At 40.0% G+C, this 20,087-nt stretch overlaps 1 protein-coding gene and 2 long non-coding RNA genes across 4 annotated transcripts in view; 2 read left to right on the top strand and 1 right to left on the bottom strand.

The window, feature by feature from the left end:
• LOC106784821 (UPF0489 protein C5orf22 homolog) overlaps positions 1-20,087 on the top strand; it is a 435,726-nt gene that overhangs the window by 105,935 nt on the left and 309,704 nt on the right. The window lies entirely within an intron of this gene.
• LOC106784823 overlaps positions 1-20,087 on the top strand; it is a 62,946-nt gene that overhangs the window by 11,547 nt on the left and 31,312 nt on the right. Inside the window, exons 2-3 of one of the 2 annotated variants that reach the window (XR_001381453.1) lie at positions 1,939-2,238; positions 2,347-2,991. This is a non-coding gene — a long non-coding RNA (uncharacterized LOC106784823). Of the gene's footprint in view, positions 1-1,938; positions 2,992-20,087 lie in introns of both variants that reach the window. The other variant, XR_001381452.1, reaches the window with a different exon arrangement.
• On the bottom strand, positions 6,620-14,411 carry LOC106784825. Its single transcript, XR_001381455.1, has 3 exons — positions 13,900-14,411; positions 7,920-8,103; positions 6,620-7,175 (listed from the first exon to the last, which is right to left on the bottom strand). It is a non-coding gene; the product is annotated as an uncharacterized LOC106784825 (long non-coding RNA).

Genomic DNA, 20,087 nt, shown 5'->3' with positions numbered 1-20,087 from the left:
TTATAAGCTGGACGTACTATTACATATATAAGCAAATCCTAATTTTTTTTGAATGTAATATCAGCAAAGACATCTTGTATTTTACGATTACTTCGTAACGTCGATTCCCGTTATGATCATTGTTATTCTTTTCTATTTCTTTCTTTCTATCTTTTCATTTCATTTTCATTTATATATTTCATAATAGCTACAGGAGATTGAATCGCGAGAAACAATAGCAGGATAAACTTACCTGAATTTACCTTACTTCTCTTTTTCTCTTTCTCTCTCTGTCTTTCTCTGTTTGATTTACGAATGGTTTCCGAGCGACGATTTCCGCGCCTCGCTTATTCGCAATTAGCGCAAGAATAGTGGAGTCTCTTCGCTGACCGAAAAATGTTCCGTGAGAAAAATTATTAATTACGGTGCCAGAGTAGAAGAGAAAGTAAAAGAACGATAGAGAGAGAGAGAGAGAGAGAGAGAGAGAGAGAGAGAGAGAGAGAGAGAGAGAGAGAAGGAGAGGGCGTGAGAGGTGAGGGGGGGTAAGAGGAGAGTAGAGGGATGGAGAGATCGCGTCTTTCTTTGGTCGGACATTGTGCGGTGAACAGAGTTATTCATGGCATGCATATATCATTTATGCATGACACGTAGAGGTATGGCCGCATATGCGATTGTGGGTATACCATGCGATATATATGTAGTCTTGTGCGTGTGCGCACGCGCACTTTTGCTTTTGCCCGATACTCGCCATCGCTAATATCTTTTATCCGTAATTCGATTTGAGAGATGGACGCTCGTAAAATTTTTAATATCCGTCGAATTGTTCTCGACCACGCGAATCCTCGTATTCGCTTATGATCTTTTTCTTCATCTTCTTCTTAATCTTCTTCTTCGCTATAATGAACAAAAGCTATACATATATATTCGAGTATGCCGCTGGACCTTTTCTCCGATGCTGCAAGAAATATCATTATTTCAATCGATCTTTCTAGTCCACTGATGTTTTTCCAAGATTAGATCAAATTTGCTGCATATAAGAACTTATTATACGTTTATGTATCATATGTATATGTTGAAATATTATAGTTTATGTATGACTTAGAATCATGTATAGAGAAGACGGTTAGGTACGGTTGGTCAAATTACAACCCACCTTCGGGAAATCCACATATGTAGTCAAGTGAATACATAGGCAGTACATATTGATGTGTACATATCCCCATGTCGTACGTGATCGCGTCAGAGTTAGGAGTAATCGCGAGTACCGAACCGTCTGCACTTCGAGAGCCTCTCTGATGCACATGCGTTTTCTCTTTGTACAGCATCGATCTGATTAAAATTCAAGGCATTATGTGCAATCATGTAAATATCGGGAATCGTTGAATGTTCGAGAGTAGTGCTGCGTTACTTACACGAATGACAGAATATTCGTGCATATGTATATAACATCTGACAAGCGTAAAGGCTCGCGTATATACCTGTCTTATCTTTGTTAATTCATTAACCTATCTACACTCGACTTTCTCTCTCTCTCTCTCTCTCTCTCTCTTTTTCTTTTCCTTTCTATCTCGCTCGTTCATTCGTTATTACGTCTCTACTAGACCGACACTACGGCTCCATTAGTGCGTATATATGCGTCAGTCGTTACACCGCATTTACAAGTCACGACACGCGGGGTCAATATTATGCAACGACCTGGTAGACGTCTATAGACGATACATATGCATATACATATACATATACACATACATATACATATATATTACGTCAAGGTATATATATGTAGTGGTATATGCGTATATGTATATAATATATACATACAAATACCTATAGCGCACTAATTCCCGTACTAATTTACGCACGATACGAATACGCTCTCGCGTGTACATCAAACCGCCCTGCATGAATTTACGCTAGAGCATCGTGCGAATGCTCCCATACTATTCCACGATGGTGTAGGTATTATGTAGGATACGTATACGTGTGCGGATTGGATGATTGGAATCGTAGAACGAACGAAGCTCGTCTTCGTGCATGCGTCGCGACCCATCGTTACGAGCCTAGTATAAACCTACGCCATTTTCTATGGTCATCGAGAGAATGAGCAGCGTGCGAACTCTGCTAACACATCCAGAGATATGTTTTGGCTACGATATTATTGTCTTCTGATTATATCGGACAATGGAAGCATTGCCGGAAGTGTAACGGAAATTGTGCCTCTCGATGCGCGACTAGGGGAGGATGATGTGCAGGGATAGGGTGAGTGAGATAGATAGAGAAAGAGAGAAAGGGATAGAGAGAGAGGGGGTTGGGGGAGAGCGGGAGTATGATATGCGCGTAGACGCAAACGCGTGGTTGTCTTCATAGGGACAGCAATTTCGAGACGTGCCAATCGTCACGTTGAAGGAAGAAAACGGAAATTGGATGGACCAGCGTCTTGAGACCTTCCTGCGGATGTAATAAATGTTCCCTCGGTGATTTATGGAATTTTATTTATCCTTTTTCGTATCTTAGTAACCGGACTTTGGATCACAGGATTACTTGGGATATTATGTTCCATATAATTCTCATGACTTTAGAGGAAATTTTATTTATCCTACCGCGCGAGATAGGAGGAACGAAGAAGCATTTATTAGGTGCTCCGATCGGTATGCACGTATCGCTTAGTCGATGGGAGCAAGTTCTTGATTTCCGCTTCTTTCGAAAGCATACTTTCTTCCTCGTTTTCGTCCTCTTCGTTCGTCTATTATAAGTTCGATGCAGATTCCTTCGCTTCACGTTCACCATTCTTACGAGGAATTCGATATCGTGCAATTAAATGCTCTCCTTCCTGTACCGCCCTTTCACTAAGATGGAAGAAGAAGATGCAGTCAAAGAGAGAACTTAAGGTCGAGGATCCGAAGGGAAGAAGTTGCAGGATGCGACGTAGCCGAAGAAGAGAAAGGGGCAAGAAAGTTGTCTGCAAACAGTCAGAGAAAGAATTTTGCCGAAGCTTTAAGTAATTGGACGGATGTATGTATGTCCTGTATATATGGATATATATGTATATGTATATGTATGTATGTAGGTATGTATACGTCGTTGCATGGTACTACTTGGTGTATATTTGTATGAACGAATTGCTTGCTCGTCTTTTCCTTTCTTCTCTTTATAAGTACGTTGCCTTCCGGGCGAGTCTTCTAAAACGACCGTGATTTTGCTGTTGTATTATTATTTTCTCCTTCGACTGCTTTCAGTTTGGGGAACAAAAAATTCGTGCTATTATTCGACTCGCGAATCTATTTCAATTTGATAATTTACTTTAAAATTGTATTATTGTAATAAATGCACAATTTTGTTGATACTTTTTGTAAATATATTTACATATAAGAAGAAGATCGGTAAAATATCTAAACATATTTATGAATTGACAAATTTTCCTGTACATGCCAAAACTTTTTCTATCGAAGAAACGTTTCAATCTCCGATAAAAATTCTTCTATTTTCGTTTATTGACTATTAACAATCGTTAAGAAATATTCGTTGTAAGAGTAACATGCAGTTTTTCTCAGACGCAACTGTATAAGTCAATGCCTAAGTACCAAACCAAGATAGAATACGCCTTTCTCGTATATATTTCGATGTGTATAGAGCCAATGGCATCGCCATTGAGACGATGTTCGCGTCTAATGGTACTGCAAATAGTTTCTATTGAATTAGCAGATCCTACACCGGCTATTTTGCTTAGAATTTCCTGCATGTTTTTGTATCTTGTGGCGAGAGACGCCTTGAAAGCGCAAATTTCCTGAACGCTATTTACCTTTCCATTAAAAGACGGCAAAGGCGCGTCCTCTTCCTTCGCTTTAGAAAATCTTTGTCTCTCTTTCTCTTTACCTATTGGAGAAAGGACGGAAGGAAGCTAAAGGATCTTGTAGATTTTCAGAGAGCAACGCGAACCCTTTTCTGATTATAAATTTATCAAAAACCAAAATAAAGAAGTAAAATATCGCTGCTCTTTCGGAAAATGATAAAAATCACCGGCTTAATCCGTATCTAAATGTTATTTCAAAAAACTGTTTGTAACGAGCTTTATGATAAGGTCTGTGTCCATTTGTCATTATCCGCAAATAATGTGAAACATACACGCATATACACAGGTAGGTATAGTCCTTAAAAGAGGAGAAAAGAGACGGGTTTATTCATTTTCTCGACTAGGAAGAGGAGGTTAGGTATAATTTGAACCGATGCCACGCCTTCCAAGAGAAGCATTGGTCTTGTATCGTATTGCGCGGGTAACCTTAATAATGCTACGGTGCGAAGTATAATTACAATATTACAATTGGACCTACGATGTAGTTCGAGCGTGAAGCTACGAAACGATAATTTTAGCTTAACAAATGTAATTCTTGTTTTTCCCTATGCTATCTGTCAAATTTTATTCGGTTTTTCAAAAGCGTCTGTTTTTTCAACGAGAAAAAAATCATTTAAACGTAAAATGTAACGTCATTCAAATTAAGCTAATTATCAATTAACTTAAGTTTATATTGTTGTTGATAAAAATAAGATAGATATTTTTCGAAAATCAAAGTTAAATCTAATTGTCCGTAGTTTTGAGCGTACCTTCGGTTTAACGAATGGAGAGTAAAAACATGGCGCGTACTACGACGACGTTGTCATTGGCCTTCCTTTTTTTTTCATGCGGTGTACCGCAGGATTGGTTCGAACGCGTAGGCCGTGGTTGTTGATTTAGGTACGGGTTCGTTCGTATGGGTTGGGTGCAGGCCATGCTGTACTCGTATTTGAAAGCATACGAGTAAAGGCACGTACGATTGCGTCAAATATAAACAGCCGTGGATGTGCACGACGGTATTACCCATAATTGGCGTAATCACTTGCAAACATGCAGTTTATTCTGCCATTACAAATTTGTTACAGTACAGATGACTAACGAATAGCGATCGTATGACTTCAAACGGATTCCAGTCTTATTCTCCTCCCACATAACGATTTGCTATTCGATATATGTATTTACCAATCATTTTCCTCTTTTTCTTCATTTTAAAAATTTGTTTTTTTTTTTCATTTAAATCATTGCTAATAAACGTTTAAAAATAAATACGATAGAAGCAAATTCCATTTCGATCGAAATCACAGATTTTTTCTAGAAAAATAATGAAAATTTTGTAGAATTTAGGGGACTACATGCATGATTTATTCGATGCGTCCTCCAGATTCGTTACGGCGCCGATTCGAATCCTGCACAAGATTAAATTTAATCGAAATTGACCTCTTGAATTTCTTTCACAGACCACACGGGTGTAACGTAATCTCATACGTTGGTTGAGTCGCCTCACGTTTTCTCTCTCTCTCTCTCTCTCTCTCTCTCTCTCTATCTTATTCTTCCACCTACATGGGTATGCACTAAACCTATCTATCCTTTCGCTTTTTATCTCTTTTTTTCTTTCTTCTTTCTATCATGTAAATAACCTCGGATTCTGCTACAAATATTTTCGACGTATTCTTGATCGATACCATACTGGTAATGGTAATGATGGTTCGCACGTATCTTTTCATTGAAGATTCCATTGTAACTTTTTTTATCAAAGAAGAAATCCCAAACGGGAAAACGATCTATATCTTGATATAGTCCTATGCAGCTTGTTTTTGTACTTCAGTAATGCGACAAGTGTAATAAAGAGGACTCTCGCTCCGCTACTTTTTATCAGAACGAACGTACGTTTGATTTTATTTATAGCTAAGGTATAGACCGATGGATAATAACGTCAAGGATAATCGACATGATGACGATAGAAAGGAAGAGCTGACGTACGGCAAGAAATTCCAGCTCTGTCTAACGATGATAACGAGATAATAATGATGTTAGCTATGAACCTGTAATAGATAGTCTCTGAAAGTGGTCATCGAAGACAGACCATAGCTGGGAGGCACGACGTCGTTGTTTTCCGGATTAACTTTGATTGGGGGTCGCCAGGAACCCCATAGTGGTTGCGCCGTGGGTGGCTGCTTCGCGGAAGGTCAAGATGGACCGCACTCCTTTGAAACACGAGTATCTTATAGGTACTTTTAAAAGGCTATTGTACCTATTCACGGAGCAAGTTTCACTCTGTTTTGATCATCGTCAAGCGGTCCACTTGGAATTCTATACGTTTTTCGTGGGGTTGAATTTACTTGCCCAGATAAAGATAGACAATATAATAGTTTACTTTCGATAAATTGCCTTAGCTCTTATTTAAAGGCTTCGAATAAACCTTTGAATTATTTTACATCCAAGACGTCAGATCCTTTGCATCGAAATTTACTTAATTTGCCTATTTTTTGAGTATATTTTATATATGATTCTCTTCTTTCATACCGATAGCTTTGACGGTCTGCTAATTATCCTTCTTCGTAAACAGATCCGAACGGAAAATGTTTGTCGATGCCGGTCATTGCAGTCGGCAAGTGCTTTCAACGCAGCCTGTACGTTAATCCAACTCTGCGTAATTATTGATTGGACACCGGCATGCGAGGGTCCAATAAATGTTGCGGCAGCCGTCTGTCGAAGTTCTCTCTCTCTCTCTTTCTCTCTCTTTCTCTCTCTCTCTCTCTCTCTCTCTCTCTCTTTCTCTCTCTCTCACTCTATCAGTTTGTTCCTGTTCCTCTTTCCCTCCCTCTCCCGCTCACCCTCCTTCTCTCTTCCTCTTTCATGATATATATCCTCGTTGGAATATCAAGGTACGAGTGTCGCGTAATCGATTCGATGTGAACGCTAACAGGATACTCATTGACCATCCTGGACCACTTTACGATAAGAACTATGTTCGAGAAAGTGAGATAGATGTATAGAAAGAAAGAGAAAACAGCAGAGGTTATTCGCTTGCGATAGCTTCCAGTTTTTATCGATGGATCGACTACCGTTGCGTTTTTGTAGTTTTATTGTTTATTCAGATCTTTTAGTCGTTTCAACCCATAATATTAATAAAATTTACTTCCTAAGAGAAAATTATAGCCCCTTAGCCGTTTTCGCGGTGCACAAAACCGAGTGAGAGGGAGGAAAAGGTACGTAATAATTTCCACCCAATTACCAGTGATCCTAACGGTTTGTTTGTTCATTCAAGAGCTAATCCGGCTCACGTTATAATCATCCGGTGATGATAATTGATAACCAATTTCGTCTTTTTCAATTCCTTTCCACTTTAGTGGCTTTTGCTGATTTTCTGAAAGATTAATAGTTATTATATTAGATGAATTTGTTGAAATTGTGTATTATAATTGCAATGCGCGCTCGTAAATGACGACTTGTTTTAATTTGTTCGTAAAATCTTTTGTAAAAACTCGTAAAGCGAAATCGACGTATGATATAATCTGCATTGCTTTATGAATGAAGAAATTCGATCGCACCTCGGTGGTGAACATTCGAAGTAGAGAAGAGAATTTTAACGTTCTTTTTTAGCATACAAGATGAAGGAAAAATGAGATAGAAATATAGTGCGAGAGAGATAGAGAGAGAGAGAGAGAGAGAGAGAGAGAGAGAGAGAGAGAGAGAGAGAGAGAGAGAGAGAGAACGATAGGGCGAGGATCCTCTTGGAGGAACCAGCACAGAGCTCTTCAAATCCGAATGAATCTCTGCGAGGATCTATATTGAGGATCTTCAGCGGGTTGCATAACAATGCTGGCCGATGTTGCCTTCATGCATAAGTATCTATGCAAACCCAATAGCGATCCTGAAGAGGCAGGATGTGCGGCAAGATAATATTTTCATATGAATACAAATGGCCCCTCTTTCTTTCTTTCTGTCTTCTTTATTTCTATCTTTTTCTTTCTTTTGACGTGCGCAACGAGAAATAGGACTCTCTAGCTCTTTCTCTCTCTCTCTCTCTTCTCTTCTGACTCTCCAGGATAAAATACGTATGTAAGTATGTACGTATCCGCTAGATCTTGTACGCTTTTTCTTTACTCACATCAAGAGTGTTCTCTTTGGTTCGAGAGGACACGATGAAATAGTTTTACTTTCGTTCGTATACTTGATCAAACTTTTCGTCTTGCTGACGTATAATACACATCCTTTGATATTTAGGAAGTCTTCGTGTTATTGCTTTCCTCTGTTTTGCGACTGGACTTATACGTATCTTCATTAGTAGGTATCTGTAATTAGATTTTATCAATGTAATCTAACTTTTTGTATTATACAGATTTTCATATTTGACCGTGAAAAATATGAGTTTAGAGATATTCTTTATTTCGCTATTGTATCTACATAATACACCGTATCCGATTAGCACGCAGACCAAACATGGCAATCTTAGGTGCGCATCGCGCCACTTTTTGCATCTATACTTAGAGATTTCTCGTCGCGATAGACGGGTATAAAGAAGGTCTACAGACTATTTTGTTCCATAATCTTCCCTCGGTGGTCTTTGTGTTTTTAACGGAGCTTACGTGCCGGTGCATTATACTATACTTCTCTCTTCTCTCTCTTCTCCTCTCTACTATCCATCGAATCACTCAGCCAGTATTTTCTTCCTTACGAATTATACTGCCTGAGAAAGGAAAGAATATGCTCGCGCCTAATTATCTTCATTAACAGCGATGTGGAAATTGTAATGACCGACAAGCTGCACTCCTCGAAACGCAAAGAGTTGCGTAACTTTTCGTGCGGTCGAAGCTTTCCCTTCTCGCCTTTGTTTCTACACGCCCCCGCGAACGGTTGGCTTCTGGTAATGATCGCTCGTCAACTACTAGAATTACATCCGGTAACGTACCCAACGATCGTCGCCTTTACTCTGCACGCATGTATACAAGTATAAGTATACGTATATAAGTATGTACGTGCATGTATATATATATATATATATATATGAATTTAATACATACTTACATACGTGATGCTTGTTTTTTAACACAAATAAATCTTAAGCAGCCTTCGATATCTATGAAAAATTGTTCTCCGATATTATCGTTAGTCACTACAGCTCATATATAATTCCATTGTATTTACTAGCGTCCGAATTTATATAGTACACCTGTGTTTCCCTCCAAGCGTGCCAACAACTAGTTGAAGGATCGAAGGGCAAGAAGGAGGAGTTTTGCTGTCTAGCAAGATGCTTTATATAGATCCGTATGATTATAGGGTAAAATTAATCAAGCGTGATAACGAATGGTTAGGATATAAATTTTCTTTTTATCTTTCAGTCGTCGGTCGCTTCAATATAGTACGAATATGATCGTTCGTTCGTTCGTTCAGATATACATATATTTACATATATAGTATATAGTACGGTGAGAGTAATCTTACCGAGCGAATTTCTCGTTCGACCGTTTTGTCGGTGGATTTAGTGTGAGTAGTACATATCGAAAGATAAAAGTATTGTAATCGCTTTAGTGTGAGAAATTGAATGTAATTTTGCAAGTAGAAAGTAACACATTTGTATTTTCTTTAAGCACTTTGCCGGGTAGGTAGTAGATATAGTAGATAGGTAGGTAGGTAGGTTGGTAGGTAGGTAGGTAGGTAGGTAAGTACGCTTCGTGCCGTGGCACAAGGGGAGGTGAAAATTTCATTCGAAGCTTTGTGGTCTCTTCGTAGATAACTGTAATGAAGGTAGACGGGTACTTCTGGATAGAAGAAGGGCAAGAAGAGACTTTCCGCAGTTGAATGTACGCACCGGTATGAACTTACCAATGAGAATTTCCGAGAGAAAGAGAAAACACTAAGTGGAAGGGGAAGTAGATAAATATTTTCAGGCACGTATAACGAGATGTAAACGAAAGCTGAGATAAAGGGTATACTACGAGGTAAATCTGACTGGGTGGGTAGAAGAGAAGAGGAATGGGGATTGACGAAATTAAAAGACGAACGCTCACGACGGCTCGGCGCGTTTAAAAGAATAATTTAAAAGGACTTTTATGTAGTTAGTTTTGAGAGAATAGCCATAAAAAGCAAAAATTTTATTGCCCAAGATGTCATTGGTATATTACTAAAAAGCCGCTGACACGCGAGCTTCGACTTATTTTCTTTCTTTTCTCCTACGATCTTGTGTATTTCTGCTCGAATTTTTACAATCGTCAAAGTAACTACATAGAAAGAATTAGCACTGTGGTTAATTGTCGACAGGCATTTTCCTTATGGTGCACTAAATACTTTTAATTGATTCGCAAGAATCTTCCAAAATCAACGAGATAACTCGACTCTCAAGTGCCATACTTTCGAGCATTGTTCTTGTAATCGAAAAATTATGAAAAATATATATTATTATTATGCTTATTGTTATTCACAAAGAAACATATTTACAAAGCAACGTAATAATCTAATATTATCAGCCGTAATACAAGCGTTCTAAACTCTACGAATTATCTCGCTTCACAGGAAGTGATTGTATTTAAAAGGTCAAGTCGTTGACACCAACCTCCGATCTCCATTACCTTTCATTCTTTATCTTTTCGAGGGTTGGTTGATTCTATAGTAAAAAAAGTATTTTGACGGAAGAAGAAAATGACAATATTGAACGATACATAAATAGAATCATGAGTTAAACGGATACTTTCTATTTCTTATTCGAGTAGTATATGAACGCACATATCTAAAACACACACACACACACACGTGTGAAGTTATCATCGCTGTATTTTAAACACAAGCGACAAGTAATCACTCGGTATCGTTCTATATTAATGCAAGGGGAGCATTAAAATTCCACAAAGGAAAGAAATCTTCGGTATTCTTATTTTGCAGCATATCTTTCCTAAAAAGCATAGAACTCGTTGAGCATGACCAAGAAGAGTGTGAGGGAAAGAGATAGATAAAGAGGAAGAGAGATGTTTATAGGCGCCAGAGACGCGACGGTCCTCCTTCTCGGTGTCTCTCCTATACTCTTGGCCCTTTCGGCTTTCTCCACCCACCGACTCTTCTCTACGGTCGTTAGAGCGAAAACGTTCTCCATTAACACCTCCTTTTTTTTCTTTTTGTCAGTTGGCAGACGCGTCCGCGCCAAAGCGATATTAAAAACTCCCGGGCTCCTGCAATAAAGTTAACTGCTTCTCGTACGCGTGGGATCCACCCACTATGACAATTTGTCGCTTCCCTTTCCTCAACTATATTCTCCCTTTCTTCAATTCTTTCTTTTCCAAAGATCTTAGAAGAAATACGTTTCTATCGAATAACAGCTAGCGCTCGATCAGCCGTTTTAACGCACGCGACAACGTTTCTATTCAATGAGGCATCACGTAAATCATCGTACTCTTCCTACGATCCAGTCTCTTTCTTTCTTATTTGGCAAAAGCTTCTCGCCTCTTCTCTTCTATCTTCTCTCGTACGAACGGTAAAGGAGAAATCAAACAAAGAGAAGGAAAAAGGACGTTGGAAGAAATTGTCTTCTTCGAGGGAAACGAACGGAGGAGTGAGTGGTTACGAAAGAAGAAAGCGAAGGCGAGGCGACACAAGCATAGGAAAAAAAGAGAACAAAAAAGAAGAAGAGAATAGAAAGAGAGAAATACGAAAGGAAGGAGGAGGCTACTTTCACTTGGCGGAAGAACCGCGTTGCGAAGTAGAGTGGCGGATATAGAGTGGAGGAAAGGCAAGAACTCTATTGCTTTGCTATAGAGAAAGATAGAGGTAGATAGGGAGTAAGAGAGAGAGAGAGAGAGAATGACGAAGAAAAGAAAGAGACCAATGTGATGAGGGGTAAGGGGAAGGCTCTTGGAACGAGCGGTGTTCATGCCGAGCTTTGATATCCAATCGACGCACAAAGAGTTGTCGCCGGTATGCTCTGGGTCTAATGTAATTGCGTGGATAGCTACGTACCTATCTATCTCTACCTACCTATCTATCTACCTACCTACCTACCTACCTACCTACCTACCTACCTACCTACCTTTCCTACCCACCTTAGGTATTCCTCGCTTTACTTATTTGCACTGACTACGAGAAAGTCGCGCCTTATTCAACCTCTTTCTCATCTACGCGACTCGTTCTTTCGTTCTCGATTGGCAATATGACGTACGAGAAAAAGAAAGAAAATCAAGTTACTCCAACTGAAAGAAAATTTGTGTTCTCTGTTACCAGCGAATCGTAACATCAATTACGATCAAAAATAAGTACATATAGAGTACTTTTGCTCTACTTACGTCCCTTCGATAAGTCAAAGAAGACAAAATCAAAATACAATGGTGAACAGATAAGTTATTATTTCGAACGATATTTGGATTTTTTTTCATCGGCTAGTATCTATTTTTAAGTAGTATCAATTAGTCACTTTGTTGCTCGTAATCGAAACTCTCTGGAGTTTCGATAAACTTTCGGAATAGCATCTTTCGCGGATATTCGTCTTTGAATTCTCGAAGAAGCGTATTCAGAGCGAGTCGCAAGAAAAAGAGAGAGAGAGAAAGAGAGAGAGAGAGAGAGAGAGAGAGAGAGAGAGAGAGAGAGAGAGAGAGAAAGAGATAGAGGATGTTACAGAAAGATTTATAGTATTCATGGGACGGCGGCGGTGCCTTACGTTACAATCTTGTGTATTTAAATACATCGTGAGAGATGGAAATGTATTTAGACGACAGCTCCTCTGAAAGGAAAATAATTTGACATATTTTAAAAGTTTGAATATCGTTCGAACTTCTAAAGCCGCCTTCCCCAACACGGCTTCTTCGCTCCTCGAAAGTCGGCGCAAAGGGAGAAAAAGAGGATAGAGAGAGAAAAAGAAAAAGAGAAAGAAAAAAAGAGGGTGGTGACGACGAAGAGTAAGCAGAACGAAGACGGAGATAGATACTCGGTGAAAGAGGGGCCAAGTAATTTTAAAGCGATTTTTACTCGCAAAAAGTTTACATTAATTGAGAGCTTACGGAGGCCTATGAAGCAGCTTCCATTTTTTCTCGATGCTTTTTGTTGTTATCGCAAATGTTATTGCCAATCGGTCAATCGATCTGTGTGCTTTGATAAATACGTTTAAAAACACGACAAATATTTCAACGATTCGATTTTAAGAGTCACCACTTTCTCCGATAATTTCTTTCTCCTTTAACAGATTCTAAATCACGTGATACCTATATAATTTCTTTTACAAATCTCCACACGATATGTGTACGCAACCGAACATTAAGTAATTACCCGTGCATTACCATTCGAGTCACGCAACTCGTTGAAGATAAATAGGAGCTTGCTATTCACGAATACGAGAACCAATTCAGAATAACTTCTATAGGAAACACCTGCGAAAGTCGGGCAAGGTTATCGTGGGTTTTACGTCCCTTTTAAAAGAACTTCAGTAATAGCTGACAATAAACGGCAACAAAGTTTACCGCACACGGAGATCATACGATACTGGGACTATTTAAATATATTCAGCGGAACAATAAGAAAAAAAATAATAAAAGAAATAAAAAGTGCATGGAATACAAAAAAAAAAGGAAAAATTCTTCGATCTAAAAGCTCGTAATTTTCTTTACGATCACACAAATTGAGTTCGTGTTGTCAATCAGTAGACGAAATAGTTCAATTATATATATCATTTTATTTTCCCTTTTATGAGTTCGTGTCACTTCTCTATGAATACCTTTTTATTCCTATCAAATACTACCAAAGAGGTCGAATTTTTTATTTTTCTAAACTGATCACTCATCCATTTTACCAACCGTGCTCACGTTGACTTGAAATAATTTAATTTCTTTCTATCAAAAAAAAATAATTGTTTTCGAAGTAACGAATTTTGAGTAAAATTATTCACATAGTTATAATTTCATTCCCGTTCGAAAAATTGCGTAAAAATATTGAACAGCCAAGAACTATTTAGTTGAGCGCTTTTGCAAGAAGATATCGTACGAATCGTTAAAACATTTTTGATTGTAGAATCGATCGGTGTAACTCTTACGAATATCACTGAATTTATCACCCCGTCTACGTAGGTTAGGCATGAATATTGCCAATTTACGGATAAAGGAACGTACGGTTCTCACCTAACTTTGTTTCGTTCTTGTTGCCGGAGTTGTAGTTATGTATCCAAACCCCCAGCCTCCGGGACTCCGACATTGGCATCGCCGTCCGTTTCCACCCGCAACCACCAAACTCTATCCGAACTATCTCCTCTTTCTCTAACCACCCCAGCCTTCTTTCTCGAAACCACCTCCCCCCTTTTTCCTCTTTTTCCTAGGACCACCCAACCCCTCCCGATCTTCTTTCCCTCTCCTCTTTTCTTCTTTCCTTCCGAGGTGGGTGAAAGGGTGGGAGGACGAAAAGGGGGATAAAGAGGTAGGAGAAAAAAGTGTAAAGGTGGGATGGTAAAAGTGGAAAGAGAGTATAGCGGCCGCTTGACGCGATATTGGAAAATGGCGTCGATGTGTGCAGAGGGTAGTGTAGGTAGGTGGAAGGTGGTCCTCTTCCTCTTTGCCGTAGAGGGAGCGGGGAAAAATAAAATAAATTGGTCAACATATCCAATAAGGTGGCAGAGCCGTTGCCCGGGCGACGTCGCTTTCTCTCTCCCTCTCTCTTCCTCTCCTTCTTTCTTTCTTTCTTTCTTTCTTTCTTTCTTTTTTTTTCTCTACCTTTCTCTTACACTCTCTCGTAACGTTCGTTCCTCTATGCTTACCGGAGGAGCGCTAGCGGTTCCTCTCCTTTTCCTGCTTCTCACGTTTCACTCCCTTCTTTTTCCCTTCTACTACCCAAGCGATTCTCTTTCTCTTTCTTCCCTCGAACTTTTCTATCTTATTCGTTCTTTTCCGCGCGGAGCTCTTTCGTGCCATAACTTCTCGCTCGTAGTCCGACGACGACGACGACGACGACGACGCCGTGTTGCTCGTCCCAGAAACAGAGAGAGAGAGAGAGAGAGAGAGAGAGAGAGAGAGAGAGGGAAAGAAGAAAAGGGAACCGAGAAAGAAGCGGCTTGCTACAGGACCTGCGCATTCTCAATTGTCTCTTTCTTGCTTTCTTTCTCTCTTTCTTCGACTTCTCTCCCGCAATCTCAAACTCGGTCTCCTCTTCCTCGTTCTTCTTCTTCTCCTTCTTCATCCTCCGTCTCTTTCTTTCTTCTCCATCTTTCATCCGTCTTCTTTTTTCTTATTCGCATTCTTTTTTGCTACCACCGCATAATACGCATACGAGAGCAAGGTATTGGCTCGCGGGACCTCCCTGTCGATATTACCATACATATAGGCCGGCCTGTTACAACCTTCCTTTCTTCTTCTTCTTCCTTCCTTCTTCGAGATTCGCCGCTGAGATTTATCGGTCCTCGTGCACAGGTGGCTTAGCCACTTGCAACGCGAGCCACGGTCCTCGTTCTCCCCGATAAACAGACCGTTTCGATTCTTCCCTCGAAAAAGATCTTCCCCCGTAATGCCCAGCCAAACTCGATTCATCGAATCTCGAGCGACTTTTTCCATCGAGATTTCTATAGTCCATCGACCCCTTTTTTTTGCCGTACGTCGATCCGAACAAGGATTACTCTTTCTCTTTCTCTTTATCTATTTTTTTGCATTCTTCCTTGAACTTTATATTTCTCATTAAACATTATTTTTTCAACGAATTAATTTTATTTTGTATTTTATTGTAGATTTATTATAACAACATTGTTAAAATCAATATATTTTTAGCAAATATGATTGTATTTATCATTGCAAGTATTTGAACTATCAATTAAGAAAAAACAACGTTTGATGCATTCTTTCCATTATTGAAATCGCATTAACGAAATTACATGTCAAGATAAAATTGCATGAATTTGTTTAGTTAACTGTTAAATCGTTTTATTCGATTTACGATGATATTTTCAAAATAAATGGCTTAACGCGGTATATCGTCAAAGTAAGTCGTTAGGATAAGATTAGTTTGTTTTATATTCTAATTGGTAGATACCGGATATAATAAAAAAAAAGAATAATTTCTACGAATCTAGTTTGGTTAAAAGATTTGTAAGAATTATTCCGAAGGACGAAGTTTGAAATTCGAAATTATAATGAGCAACTAGAGCTTCAGTCGTTTTACCCTTTTCATCTCTTTCTCTCTCTCTCTCTTTCTCTTCCTCTCGCGATAAATTTGAGATTCTCTACCAGAATTTATTATTCAAAGGATCTCATATCGTTCATTTAATTTTCCGTTGGTCGTCGTACACACGCGTAATTTAATTTACATAGGAATGGCTCGTAGACTAGCGTAATTCTAGATACAAGGAAGCATTCTTCAAAGATCCTTCGATATTTTAGGATTTATGCGCTTTCTAAACACTTCGATCACCTTTCATTTATTTCCTTTCGTTCCGTTCCTTTCGTTCCGCCAAGCACGTTCAGTCCACTAGTTAGCCACAAACTAGTTAGCCTACACGAGTCGCGTCAACTCGTCTCTGATAGACACACATTACGATTGACTTATAGATTGGAATATAATCTTAGTGAGTATTCTATTATCCTCATGAGCAATGTGTTACTCGAGCCGACGTTAACTTCACGGGTATAAAACTTTCGAATCGTTTATTTCCATTCAGTCGATAGAAACTCTTTGCTATCGTATCGTAACGATATGCATTGCTAACGGAAATTCGTTTGTAGTCTTGAAGGATTAATTTGTCCAGTAGCGTATTCGATTATAGAACGAAAAGGTTAAGCGAGATACCTTCTCGTCCCCATAATTTATAATTTATATCTCCATCTCCTGGTCGTTTCAACGACGGGCGTTATTCTCCCTCCAAGTCTCTCTCTCTCCCTCCCCCTTCTCCTTTCTGTCACTCTATATAGTACTTTATCATCGATCACTGCATCAACGAACGCGTCAACCACAAAACGATATCATCTGGTGCAAATTAATATTACCTTTTAAGGATATCACCCATAACGCGATCGTCCTTCCTTTTGTACTAGTCCCTATCTTCGAAGCCGCGGGGCTTCCTTCGAATGAAATGCATTAAATTCCAACGATATCGTTAGACGGTGGTAGCCGGTTGTGTTGTCTACACAGAAACGCAAACTGTACCTACGTAGTACGTAGGTACATATCTCTTCTACATACCTATCTACGAAGCCAGAGCCCTTTACGCGTATACATGCATACGTGGAACTCCGACGTGGTACCAAATTGCCGGCCGTTCCTTTTTGCCGTGCTGGAAAAATTGGCAAAGGCAGTCGGTACCGTGCCGGTACGCCTCCTCCTGCAATATGTAAAATAATGACGGCCGCCTGAAAGGAATGCATAATGAGAGATCTCTCCCGACGTGCACCGGGTCCGAGGCGTCTCCCTTTCTCTCTTTCTCTCTTTCCCTCTCCACCCACGTGTCTATCAGCATACGAGCGTGTATTATCGTACGTCGACGTCGTACCGAGTTCGCGACCGGGCTACCGTCGAGAACTTTCATGGAAATTTTCGAATTGCTCGATGCTACCCTTAGGCTACGGAACAATCTACAGTCTCCACTTTTTTTTCTCCTATCTTCTTCTTTTATACGTAGTTAACAAAAACTTGGAGGAAGAAGTCGTGGAACGTCTCTATTTATTTTCCTTATTAATCGAGTTTCTCTACTCCAACAAAGAAAAAATAATAATTTTATAAAAATTAATAAAAACATAATTTTTGTATTTAAATAGGAATGATCTTGATTGCCGTCTTTTGTGATAAAGTTCATAACGATCGGTACTTTATCGTGAACATTTTAAAATGCGTTTCTCGACGCTTTCGTCTCTATACTATCTCTACGACGTTAGAAGGAAAGCGCAGGGTCGAGACATTAGTATGGGGCGGTGGTTCGTTCCTCCGCGGGGGCGCAAAATGCAACGCCCGTGAAAAAAGCGTCTAGTCTTGGAGGTTGGGGTGGCCCCAAACCACGCCTCGTACGTGAGGCATGCGTTCAAGATACGTCGTTGGATAAAGAATGCTTGCTTCCGATTGGTCTCTGCCCCCCTCGCTCACCCCCTTCTCGATGTGTGTGCTCGACATGTCTGTAGCTAGACTACTACCACTACTGCTACTACAACTGCTGCTGCTGTTACTACTACCCACACGCACATTTAAACGCACCAGTTTCCTTCGTATGGCTTCTACAAGATATACGGTCTTGCATGCCAACGCGCGCGCTTATACGTCCCTTTCTAACGAAAAAGAGAGAGATAGAGAGAAAGAAAGTAACGGAGAGGGGTGTTGGGCTACCATCTTAGAGGAGAAACTACCCCCGCAACGCGCATACGTTCCAAAGGCAGGAAAAGAAGCGACCTCTTTTGCTTCTCTTCGTCGTATGTGCCGCATGCGTGTGTAAGACGCACGTGTTCTATCTGCGCAAGTCAAGCGTTCTCGTGTGTTAGACTCCACCCTGGCAATCAATCAAAATTCCCTCACCCTTTGCCTTGACTTTTTTTTCCTTTCTTTTTCTTTTTCCTCGATAGCGTATCTACTCGATATACGCAAAACGAACGGAGGCCATCGAAAGAGTGGCGTTTTATCGTAGGAAAATAAATCGTGTATCGTGAGCTAAACGACACGTTCGTGGTAGATGTACAATTTTGGCACGTAGGTAGGTAGGTAGGCAGGTAGGCAGGCAGGTAGGTAGATAGGTAAGTAGGCAGGTAGTTAGATGGTAGGTTGCAATAGAATCTTGCGTGTTCATGATATCGATAATATTTAAGGGATAATATTCGTAGCAGCTTTCTTCTCGCCTATTCGTGTTAACTTCTTTGTTCTCGAGTCTTCTTTGTCAACGTTTTCCGTAAAAAAGATGAATTATTATCGATCGAGGAAAAATGGAAGAAAAAGTGCGATTGAGCTGGGTTGGGTATTATTTAAGGTTTCGCTTGAAAAAGGTGCCGAGAAAAAAGGGATGGTAGAGGGCAGAGAAAAAGAAAAATAAGGAAGAGGAAGAGGAAGAGAAGGAAGAGGAAGAGGAAGAGAAAGAAGAGAAGGAGGAAGATGAGGATGAGGATGAGGATGGGAAGGTTGTGCTGGTGCGGGTGGAAGGTGAGAGAAGAGAAAGAGGGAAGAGGGCAGGTCGTTGAAAGTAGTCAAGCGGAGTCGAGTGTAGAGCCGGAGTGGCCGAAGGCACATGGGCGAGTCCTCTCTCATCCGTCTCGAGCTGAAAATCGATAACTGGAAAAAGGGTTAAAACCCGGCACCCCTTCCGCCCGGCAGCCCGCGAAAGAACCTGACTCAGGAGAGGGTCGCAGGAGAGAGGAGCTCGCTCGGAGGGCACCATCACCGTGCTTGCTTCACCTCGTCTCTCCTCGCCATGCTTCGAACGAGATTTACATACCTACCCGTGTATCCGAGTCTCTCTCTCTCTCTCTCTCTCTCTCTCTCTCTCTCTCTCTCTCTCTCTCTCTCTCTCTCTCTCTCTCCCACTCTCTTTTTCTCTTTCTATTTCTCTTTCTCTCACGTTCTCATTCTCTTTCTTTTTCTGTTGAAGGGAGGAGGCCCTTGTTAGCCCAAACTTGCCTCGTCTGCGCGATCATGTTGGCTTTTACCCCGCTCAAATATCGGCGGGTCGTTAGCGGAGGAAAAATTTGCTGGAAAAGTGGTTGAGTGTACGCGATACGCTGCCTCTTCTGAACGATGAGAGTATGAGAGAAAGAGAAAATGAGGAAAAGAGAAAAACAATCGACTAGATGAGTCGTGGTTTTAAGTTGAGCCAAGCCGTAATGAAATTTGTTTCGACTTTTCGCGAACTCAATATATCGTTAATAGAATTGTGATAAAGTAGACCTGTTAATGCATAAGACTCCTATTCAGCTATCGGTCAAACTTATTTCAACTTAACCTCGACCGTTCTTGTCGTGTGCATTGAATTTCTTAATATTTTTTCTTCTCTTATTTTTTCAATCAGAAAATGTATGAGTTACGTTTACGAATGAAAATACGTTAGATACAAGGAAGACAGTGCAATGCCGGACGGATCTTGATTGCTTTTTGCGAATCTGGTTTCCCGTGGCATGATGTTTTTCCTCCCTTTTTATTGACAGAAGAAGAGAGGAGAAAAGATAGAATAACGCGGAAGCTTGAAAACGGCTGTACATGCACCGCTCGGCAGAAGTTCGCGGAAAATTGGAAAATAATAAATTGCCAAACTACTTTAAAGAAATTAGCGAGAGCTGCCCGGATGCTACTTTCCGTTGCTCGTCTTTTTTTATTTCCTTCTTTCTTTTTTTTTTTTTTTTTTTTAATTCTTTTCTTACTTTTTTCT

The sequence above is a fragment of the Polistes canadensis genome, unplaced genomic scaffold (assembly GCF_001313835.1).
Source record: "Polistes canadensis isolate GaletaPanama2010 unplaced genomic scaffold, ASM131383v1 scaffold_41, whole genome shotgun sequence".
Taxonomy (NCBI): Eukaryota; Metazoa; Arthropoda; class Insecta; order Hymenoptera; family Vespidae; genus Polistes; species Polistes canadensis.
Note: the sequence above shows the minus strand (reverse complement) of the source record. Positions and strands in the feature narration are given on the sequence as shown.